The following is a 10,623-nucleotide window of genomic DNA, read 5'->3' as shown; positions in this document are numbered from 1 at the left end:
ACGTCATCAGGCAGGCTGGAAGCGTTACAGCGCTGCCTGGTGACTAGACCTGTAAACAACTCTGTTGACGTAAGTGACGTCACACGTTGGCCACAGCGTTTATACAGACTTGCCATCAGCTATTGTTTTGGAACGTCAGATCAATCCAGATTGTTTGAATGAAGCTTCCATTAACAGAATTAAATGTAGAAAGAAGATTTGAATGCGAATAATTTGGATTATGGTGACATAATAATCTGTAGCGTAGTCAAAGTTACACATTAGAGTCTTACGTGATTGATTGAAGCCAACTGATAGCAAATTATTGGTCGAAAGGCAGAGTGATTTATAGCAGAACACATATTACGCATTGAGGACAATGTGTATAAATGTTTTTAACGCATTAACTGCAGCTTACCAATGTAGGCTAACTACCACTGAGACGTTTGCAGCACGAATTTGTCTTTGAACCCATACCAGCAGTAGCAAATGCGGAAAAACAAATCAAATATGGTAAAGGATACGTAGTGGAACGCCCATTGCATTTTTCCAGTTTGTGTACGATATCTGTAAGTAATATGCATCAAAACACGTCGGATGATTGTTCATTTTCTAATATATGTTTTTTGGGAATGACCCAGTAGTATTATTTTTTTATTATGAGAAATGCATTAAATGTGGGAAAGTGCATTTAAATGCGCTGCAAACAAATATTAGGCAAAGCCACACGTCTGTCTGTTATCACAACCGTTATTTCTCATTCGCTGTGTTCCACAACTGTCGACGAAATTATCGCTTTTCAACCTAATGTAGACCTCAGACTATGCTACAAATAGTTATTACTCCAGCCAAGGTTTCTAGGGAAAGTGGGGGAAGGGGGCGAAATCCAGTATAGTGCTCTAGCCCAGATATGTGTTCTTGCCCAGTGTGTGTTACCGATATGCTTAAATTTTGATCGCTGTTTTTCTGTAAACAAACCGCTATATGCCAATCACATCTCCCTGTATGTAGTTTCTCAAAATTCCAGTTTATGTTATCTTAAGATAAAAAGAGCTCAATGAGGGAATATTAATAGATCTAAGCAGTAAGCCTACTGACATCTCCAAATTGTAAGACTGCTACAGATGCAAGTCACTGATTGTCAGAGTGAATCAGTGGGACAAAACATTTGAAGTAAATCACAAGGCTTAGGTTAGTTCAACTATTACTTCTTAATGTAGTAGGCAGTCACAATTTTCTTCCGTATTTTGATGTACATACATACTACACAAGCAACCAAATGGTACCTGGTGGAGGGTACCTTGTACCACTACAAATCATTTTCTTTCCTGTTCCACTCGCAAACAGAGAGAGGGAAGAAAGGCTATCTACCATCCGAGCCCAGATTTCTCATGCCTTCTAAATTTTCTCAATAGTGTTGTACAAAAAGAACATTATTTTCCGTCCAGCGATTCTCACATGAGTTTGCCAAGTATCTTCCTTATACTCGCACATAGTTTGAAACTACTGGTAACCTATATAGCATCCAGACTCTGAGTTGCTTCAATGTGTTGCTTAAATCTGACCCGGATCTCAAACATTGGAGCAGTACTCATGAATGTGTCACATAATTGTTCTATATGGGTGGTGTAAGTGATCTTCCCCTCATTTCCAGTCACAAACTATATTCATCTTCCCAGAGGAAGGAAGTAACAACCCTGAAAGCTAGAAAGGTTTTTCTTTTTTTAAATTCAAGTGCTGTTTTTCTCTCATACTTTGTACAAGTCATTTCATAATTTTACAATGAGTACTGTCAGCTGTACATATAATGGTAACATTAAAATCCTGTTAATTTGAACCTTAGTGTTAACATTAACTAGCAATTGCATTCGCGAGTCGAAACATTATGTTTAATTATAATTATAGAAGGAGAAGCTAATAAAATATTTTTTTTTACTTTGTATTTATTTAATACCTTAGGATTTTCAGTTTTCTGCCTGATGTCTAGCAGCAACCTGTTAAAGACTTTTGATCAGAATGTGATATTCCATTCTGAATCGTAGGCAGGGATGTATAGTCTACATGGACATTGTTTTTACTTCCAGTATTTTGCAATTTCATTTCACTGAACAGAGTAAAATTACCCCTATTATGAACAACAAATACTATTAGGGAGTGAATATGTTGACATGTAAGTGAAAGACTCTGAAGGGCCCTGAAAAGACTTCTGTAAGAAGCTGCGCTATCAATTTTACACAATAATTTTACTCACATGGATAAAAAGTTTTGTTAACTTGCCACATCAAATTTGAATAAAATCGCAAGCTTTTCATAGCAGCCTTCATCACCGTCACCAGTAATGGTACTGGTGTGGTGTACTGTAGCAGCACATTAAAAGTGAAACTTCCTGGCAGATTAAAACTGTGTGCCCGACCGAGACTCGAACTCGGGACCTTTGCCTTTCGCAAGCAAGTGCTCTACCATCTGAGTTACCGAAGCACGACTCACGCTCGGTACTCACAGCTTTACTTCTGCCAGTATCTCGTCTCCTACCTTCCAAACTTTACAGAAGCTCTCCTGCGAACCTTGCAGAACTAGCACTCCTGAAAGAAAGGATATAGCGGAGACATGACTTAGCCACAGCCTGGGGGATGTTTCTCATTCTGGAAACATTAAAAGTGTTTCAATTGAATTGATTCTGCATTATTTCTCTTCCTCATGTCCTTGACATTAATGCTACCAAGTTATGTTCTTGTACAGTAATTAGTTTCCATGTTATAACATGTTAAATATAGAAAGTTTAACTGTAACCAAGCAGTAGTTTTCTTTGATGACAATATCAGTTCCAGTGCACAACTGAATTTCAAAATCTGTCTTGTGGGGTGAAAATCCAACACTGCTGCTATCTTGTGCTGACAATGAGATGACTTTCATAGAAATACTGAATTATTTCATTTGTAATACAGTTTCATAGTTTTTGTAGTTGCTCATGACCTTTACACTTGCATGCAATGGATGTATCATCAGCATACAGAACTATCCTTGAATTTGGGGAGCAGTATTTTGTCATTTACATACATCGACAAAAGAAAGTATCACAGTACTAAGTCCTGGGTACCCTGTATTACATATCAGTAATGTTAGATCAGTGTGTGCCACTCGCCATTCGTAAGAGTGAAAACTGATTTGTGTTAGATAAGGTTTTATTAAACGGTGAACAATTATCAGCATTATTACCCAGCCGTTTTCCCAGAGTATTTACTATCTCTCTCTACAAGCAATTGATAGAGATTAGCTTTCCCATCCATAGCTTATCGCAGAAAGTTCAGTAACACCTTCAACACGTAAGGAATTGAGCACCAACTATTGGCACTTTTTGCAACATCACCATAAGGTTTGATATCCCTACTGAAAGACGAGCAGAAATTTTTTGTAAATTGGTGCATAATAAGGTTCTTTTTTGGTATACCAGTGCTCAGTAATAACTGAAACATCTGGTTTATTGAAACATGCTATTATGTCCAAATCATTGTGCTTACTTCCTAGGCTCGTAAAGTTTTGGAGGATGATCTTTGTTCGCAGGTTGCATTGTCACCACATGTTTTTTTCTTTTTCTTTTTTTTTGCTTGTAACCATAAATATCCTCATTAAGTAAACCAGATGTACTTGTCAAACTGGGATGAGGACACAAAAAGGTCACACATGTACAAAATAATAATAAAAGGAAAGATTTCAAACGAGTTTCTTACAGCAAAATGTAAAACTTAATTGTTTTTGGATATATTACTTACTTATATCCTTCATTCAAAAACTTAAGAAGGCTGTTAGTTTAGTGTCTTCAAGGCATAATGCTGTTTCATTGAGCATCGCAACAATCAAGCCTGAGATAGTAGTGTACTATGATACTACCTATGAAGAAATTGATGCACTGGATGTGAAGTGCACTGTTTAGTCTACCCAGCAGGTGTTCCAGGAGATGGCCATGCACTATTCTATAGCATCATGAATATTTGTGTGGTATATACATTAGTGATACATTCATCACTGACAGAAAATTTAATAATCACATTTTTGCTTCAAGTTTCTGAAATGGCAGTTGATGAGATCATATCTGAAGAGACAGCTATCAACCCACACTTTCAGCATGAAGTAGGACTACAATTACCAGAATTCTGAAATGTGGATCTAGTAAACCTAGAGTTGCTCTAGGAAAATAAGTAAGATGTGACACGTGTCCCAGATCAAAGATGAGAAAATGAAAGGTTGCTGTATTAGTTATAGCACACAAATATGCAGTGACTAAGAAGTGTGAAATGACTGTGTTCAAAGCTATGTAGACTTGTTTAATTCCTGGTTTAAGTCATTCACATTATTTCATTGCTGTGTTTCCTGCTGCCATCCATTAATACCAGAATGTCAACAACTACTTTGTTACTTTAAAATCTTCACCATGTTCACTGTGTCTGACACAAAGGTCAATAAGAGCTACTAGCCACGAACTTATAAGTGTCAGCTGCAGTGAATGTGCAAAACAAGAAAATTTTTGCAATTTAATTTGAAGTCCTATTCAGCTTCCTTTTTCAGGTGTGTTTATTTTTAAATATTAAAACTGATGGGAGTTTCATTACAAGACACCTAATTTTGAAATCTGGATGACATCATCCCTGCACTGCAACAAAATATGCACCATACACAACAGGTTCAATGCAATCTCTCCTCTCCACAAATTTGCACCTCAGATGTGTTATATGTCATATATATGTTATACATCATATAATACTACAGTTAATTTTCCATATATCTGAGCAAAACGAGTTATTGTGTGTCCATGTTTATCTCATCTAGGCATTGCATCTTTCCCTTAACTTCAATGTGCTTTACAATAAAATCTGTATGAAAAGTTTTCTGTGTAAATTACCTATTCTACACCTACAGCTAATGCTTGTGTAACCCAGTGTGCCATTCAGGTGGGTTTACTGGTGTGTCAATATAATTGTCAGGTTTGGTTTGAAAGGGTTTCTTGAAATATATTCCCACATAAATTTTTAAGTATCTATTCTCGGTTGCAAAATATATTACACACTGTCAGTGCTATTTCAATGCAAAGATTTTAAATCACGCTGGGGAATATACCAATAACACAGTTCCAGCATACCTCAGAAATTTAATTTTAGTTGCTTCAACCAACGACAATTACGGACCAAGTCTTGCACTGCCCTGTTTTGTGTATTAACCCGTTGGCTGGCATGAAGGTGCCGGTGGTCATAGCAGATTGCTCTGCTGGGGCCAGCACTGATCTCATGGTAACAACCAGGTATCAGCAATTTTACACTTTAATCTTACCGAGGTAAAATATTTACTTATATTTGATATCCCTTACCATTTCAAGACGATTTTTCGGTTTGCGGTATTTTTATTTAAATGACTACAAAGTTATTCATGAATTCAATTTTAGATACATATTTAACATAATATATTTAACTGTGTAAAGGATAATTCCTGAAACAGTAATTAGCATTCTAGCTGTATCTCTTTAGCCAAGGCTGTACAGATGCATATACTTCACACTAGTTCCTAAACGACTGCTTAACACATTGACTACCATGCTGCTGACAGCAGAGCAGCACACTTAATGCTGTATTCCAGACCTAATCACGTCAGGGCCAAGAAATGCAGAAGATAATCTCTCAGGGAGTACTATAATCTAATAATGTAAACTTATAACTAAAAAGGCCATTTCCAATTATGTCTACCAAGCAAATTATGCTTTGAGTCTGTGATTTCTTTTTCCTTAACTGACTATGAGAAGCAGCTATGCACATAGTCCTATTTATGTTGAAATTATCACCTGGGTATTTTAATTAAATTTGGTCTACTATAAGCAACATGATAAAGGAATCAAAAGAAAGACACACACAGAATTAATTTCTTTATTAACAACGCTTGGATATCCACATCACCATAGAGGTACCAAGCTGGATGCGTTACTCGTTTTTTTTACATGGCGAGTTTCCCCAGTAGGCCTATAAATCATGAAACAGACAAAAAAAGCTACTTCTCGTTGTCTTCTCTTCCTTGGACTTTCACTTCAGAAACTCTGAAACATCCATTACAAAAACACATTACACCACTCACAAATCGGGTCTAGTGAAGCAGGGGATACAGCCCGTCCGCTTTGAACAATGACGTCATTCCTTAGTCATAGATAGTAATGTCTTCACTTCGAGGCATAGATAATAAAGCAGTTCTGTGTTCTAATAAGCGCTATCATTAAAATAATTGAATGTGAATCTAAAAGCGATCGTTTATCTATATTTCACTATTTTACCATATTTCACTTTCTTATTCCACCAATATGCTTCAGTAGCTGATAAGTGTTTTTTGGCTTATTAAAAAAAAATCTCACGAGATAGAATAAACTGATCCTAAGATACAGATGCTTCAGTAGCTGATAAGTGTTTTTCGCCTTTTTTTAAAAAAAATCTCACGAGATAGAATAAACTGATCCTACTTCATTAAGCAATCAGCTTTTGCTGTTATGTTTTAGTTTAGTTTTTTTATTGATTGCTTAATAAAGTAGGATCAGTTTATTCTATCTCGTGAGATTTTTTTTAACAAAGCCGAAAAACCCTTATCAGCTACTGAAGGGAGCTACAACACTAAGAAGAATCGCTTCTCGGTTTTTGACAAGATCAATGTTTATCTCTCTCGCATTCCTTTGTTTCTCAACATTCTCCTCAGCTCTTTCATCTCTGTAATACATGCTCTCTAGCGACTTGTGACGTCATTGTTCAAAGCCGACGGGTTGTATCCCGTGCTACACTAGACCCCACAAATCTGGATTCAGTCACTGCAATCCATATCTATTTCACTGTCAAAAATACTGACTATGATCAATGATTAATTGTGAACATTCAAAAGTTTTCAAATGTGCAGGTTACTGTTAGAATACAGTTACTATACAATTTTTGATCAGGAAAAAGTTACGATGATTGCAACTTAAATACCGAAGCTATTTGTTATGAGAATACGCCGTTACCACAAATAATCCACATAGATGCACTGAAAGAAACTTTACTGAGTAACATAATGCATCAGAATACTATAGGCACAAAGAATGAAATTTCTGTAGATTTACCATACATTTTACTTTTCTTGTTCATGATAAGATTACTAACAGAAGTTACTTACTGTCCATTGTCTGGAATATAAACTATCCTTTCTCCTCTGCAAACACGTGCTTTTGCAGCAAGTATTACCAATTTTTTTCCGCGATTGAAAAGCTTTAACGCACACAAATCCCGCCATCATACACAAATCCACAAGGCATCAGCATGCTAGTAGTGGGCAGGAAATCGCGTATGTTAGAAATCACAGTGATTGAGAAGTCACAGATATCACAATAACAACTTTACAAAATCTAACTGCGATTTCAGTCACAGTTAGCAGTCGCAAATAGCATTTCACATTCAACGCCGTGAGCCATCTGTTGGCCGAATTCCGTACTGCTTTCTGCGATTTCAGTGACAAATCGCGGCTACAAGTCGCAAGTAGCAACTAAGAAGTGCAGTTAACAGTGCCATCTGTTGGCCAAAGTTCGTACTACGCTCATCTCTGCGACACGCTATCGAGACTAACTGCGATTTCCGTGACAAGTCGCAACTAAAAGCGCAGTTAGCAGTGCCATCTGTTGAGCAAAGTTCATACTACGCTCATCTCTGCGACACGCTATCGAGTCTAACTGCGATTTCCGTGACAACTCGCAACTAAGAGTCGTAAGTAGCAACTAAAAAGCGCAGTTAGCAGTGCCATCTGTTGAGCAAAGTTCATACTACGCTCATCTCTGCGACACGCTATCGAGTGTAACTGCGATTTCCGTGACAAGTCGCAACTAAGAGTCGCAAGTAGCAACTAAAAAGCGCAGTTAGCAGTGCCATCTGTTGAGCAAAGTTCATACTATGCTATTCGCTACCGAGTCAAACTGCGATTTCTGTGACAAATCGCAACTAAGAGTCGCAAGTAGCAACTAAAGAGCGCAGTTAACATTCTTTTCCTAGTGCCATCTGTTGACCGACGTACGTACTTCGTTACTAGAGCCTTGTGCCTCACGAGATCGACTTGCTGTGTGTGACTGTGTGCTTATACTGAATATGAAGGACTTTTGAATGCATTATGGGAACAGCAGTGATCAATGTCTTAAAAATAATTACTATTAAAAACAGTCTTGACCACAATTTATTTAACAAGGTGACCGGTTTCGACCACTACTGTGGTCATCTTCAGACCATTGAGTAGGAACCTCTTTCTGTTGGAGAATCTTCAGACCATTGAGTGATTCTCCAACAGAAAGAGGTTCCTACTGAATGGTCTGAAGATGACCACAGTAGTGGTCGAAACCGGTCACCTTGTTAAATAAATTGTGGTCAAGACTGTTTTTAATAGTAATTATGAATATGAAGGGCTTATTTCAATAGTGGTACAGGTCCACTTTTGTTCATTTTGAGATACAGAGTCGTGAAGTTAATTGAGTGCTGAAAAATCTGCAGTTGAGATACCAGAAATATTCAAGCATATGGCTTCTTGCTAGAGATGAACCTTTATTTATGTTTGTTTGGATCATTAATTTCAGAAGCATGTTAACACAGCAGAACTCAGACAGCTGTATAAGTGTAGTGAAATAAAAACAGTATTATTGTGTCATATGAATGCCTCACTTTTGTTCCGACATAGTTCAAGACTCGGGAGAAAAGTTTTACACCTGGTGTTCTACATGGCAACTTCACACACAAGAACTTTTTGCCGACACTACTACCACCGACATAAGTAAGCTTTTCCTGTGTTACTTTCAAGTAATTCACTTAAGCCATTTCTGATTTAACTGTAAGATCTGTACTTCCCACTTTCGTATCAACAGCCTCAAAATGCATATTGTAGACTTCGGGATATGTTACAGGTCAGTGTCACACCAAGATTGTGGAGAAAGAGGGGGCGGGCGGCATGTCACTCTCCAACAAGTGTTTACCAATAAATATGTGGCGGAAAATTACGGGTATAGGACGGCTTAACATGTGGAAAATGAGATTTTCATTATTCGCTCACTGTATTTATCATTTATTATTCCTTTAAAATCGCACAACAACTTCAATAAAACATAGTTTAATCACTCATCTGCACACTTATTTCGCAATAATGTCACTTTTAAACTGCAAATCCTCTAAGAGCTCTCTTGAATCTTCACAAGTCTCTCCCAACAGCCTTGATGTGGATAGATACGTACAGCAACCAAAACTGTGTCTGCAAAATCACAAGGATTATTAAACAATTTTTGCTGTCACTAATTACAAGCAATATAATTGACAGAGTAGATTGCTAATATTTGCTGTAATGAAAGCCACTCAATGGGGTATATTTCACATTTGCAAGAACGATCTCACTTAAGTAATTAAGTCCATCGAAACAGTTAGAAACTAACCTCTCGTCTGACGAAAACGGTCTAAAGACGCAGTGGCAATTTCTCCAGATCTGCTGACAATGATATTTTGAGTTATCACTTTACTGAGTGACTGAAATGTAGTTCGGGTTACATGAGAACATAACAATATGTTAGACTTCATTTTCTAAACACGAACTATTACGGTACTTTATGGCTACTTACATATTAATTACACTATTAATATTTTCACAGTTGTTTCTTTAATACAAGATTAAAGCCAACGGAAGAACAAACGTAAAACATACTTACCAATGACAGGTTTGTTGAGATGCAATTTTCTGTGTGGACAGATGTAGCTTTTTCATACGGTGGTAAGTCGCAGAAATCGCAGGAGTCACAGAAATCGCAGAAGTCACAGAAATCGCAGAAGTAGCAGTGGCGGAGGGATACGCGACTTACGTTCCTTAACTGCGACAAATCACAGTTAAGAGTAACAGATACTGAAAAGTAGCATTCACAGAAATCACTGATATAGGAAAATCGCAGTTTAGCCGATCACTACAGCATGCCATGTTCAAAGAATATCCGCGTTTCGAAAACTACCAGCGATATTGGCTTGCATGAGAGACGACGTCATGCCATGATATGACGTCATGATTCCTCGGGGCCCGCGAGACGCTTCTTTTCTTTCATCGATTGCCTCTACGGAACATCTTTGCCTTAGATATGACATCATTGGTCAAAGCCGACGAGTGGAATTGGACACTAGGATTTATCCGACGAGTTTTCCTGTATTTCATTGTTTGTAATTTCACACGCCACACATTGAACACAATGGTCCCTTTATCCGAAAATCCATTACCATGAAACCCACGTTTCTTTTGAGAGATTTACCAATCTATTCGTCACTTTTCCTCGGAAAAACGTTGGCACTTTGACATGCAATGCGTGTTTATACTATGAAACGATACGATACTGTTTTTGACATAAGTAATTTCACCTTTAGAACACAGCAGTCCACAGGGTTCTATATAAAAAAATACCGACTTTATTAGATCTTGCAGTAATGCACGTAAAAATTTTAACATTTTCAACCAGTGTAGATTATATTTCAAAAAAATAAAATAAAATGCTTCCCATGTTAATTTGTAAGTGATATACATATCGTTTTGTTCAGAAAAGTGCAAATTTTATAATGAGATAAAAATCCGAAAATGTGAAAAAAAATTCTG

This window comes from Schistocerca piceifrons, chromosome 2, assembly GCF_021461385.2.
Source record: "Schistocerca piceifrons isolate TAMUIC-IGC-003096 chromosome 2, iqSchPice1.1, whole genome shotgun sequence".
Taxonomy (NCBI): Eukaryota; Metazoa; Arthropoda; class Insecta; order Orthoptera; family Acrididae; genus Schistocerca; species Schistocerca piceifrons.
This window is presented reverse-complemented; position numbering follows the sequence as displayed.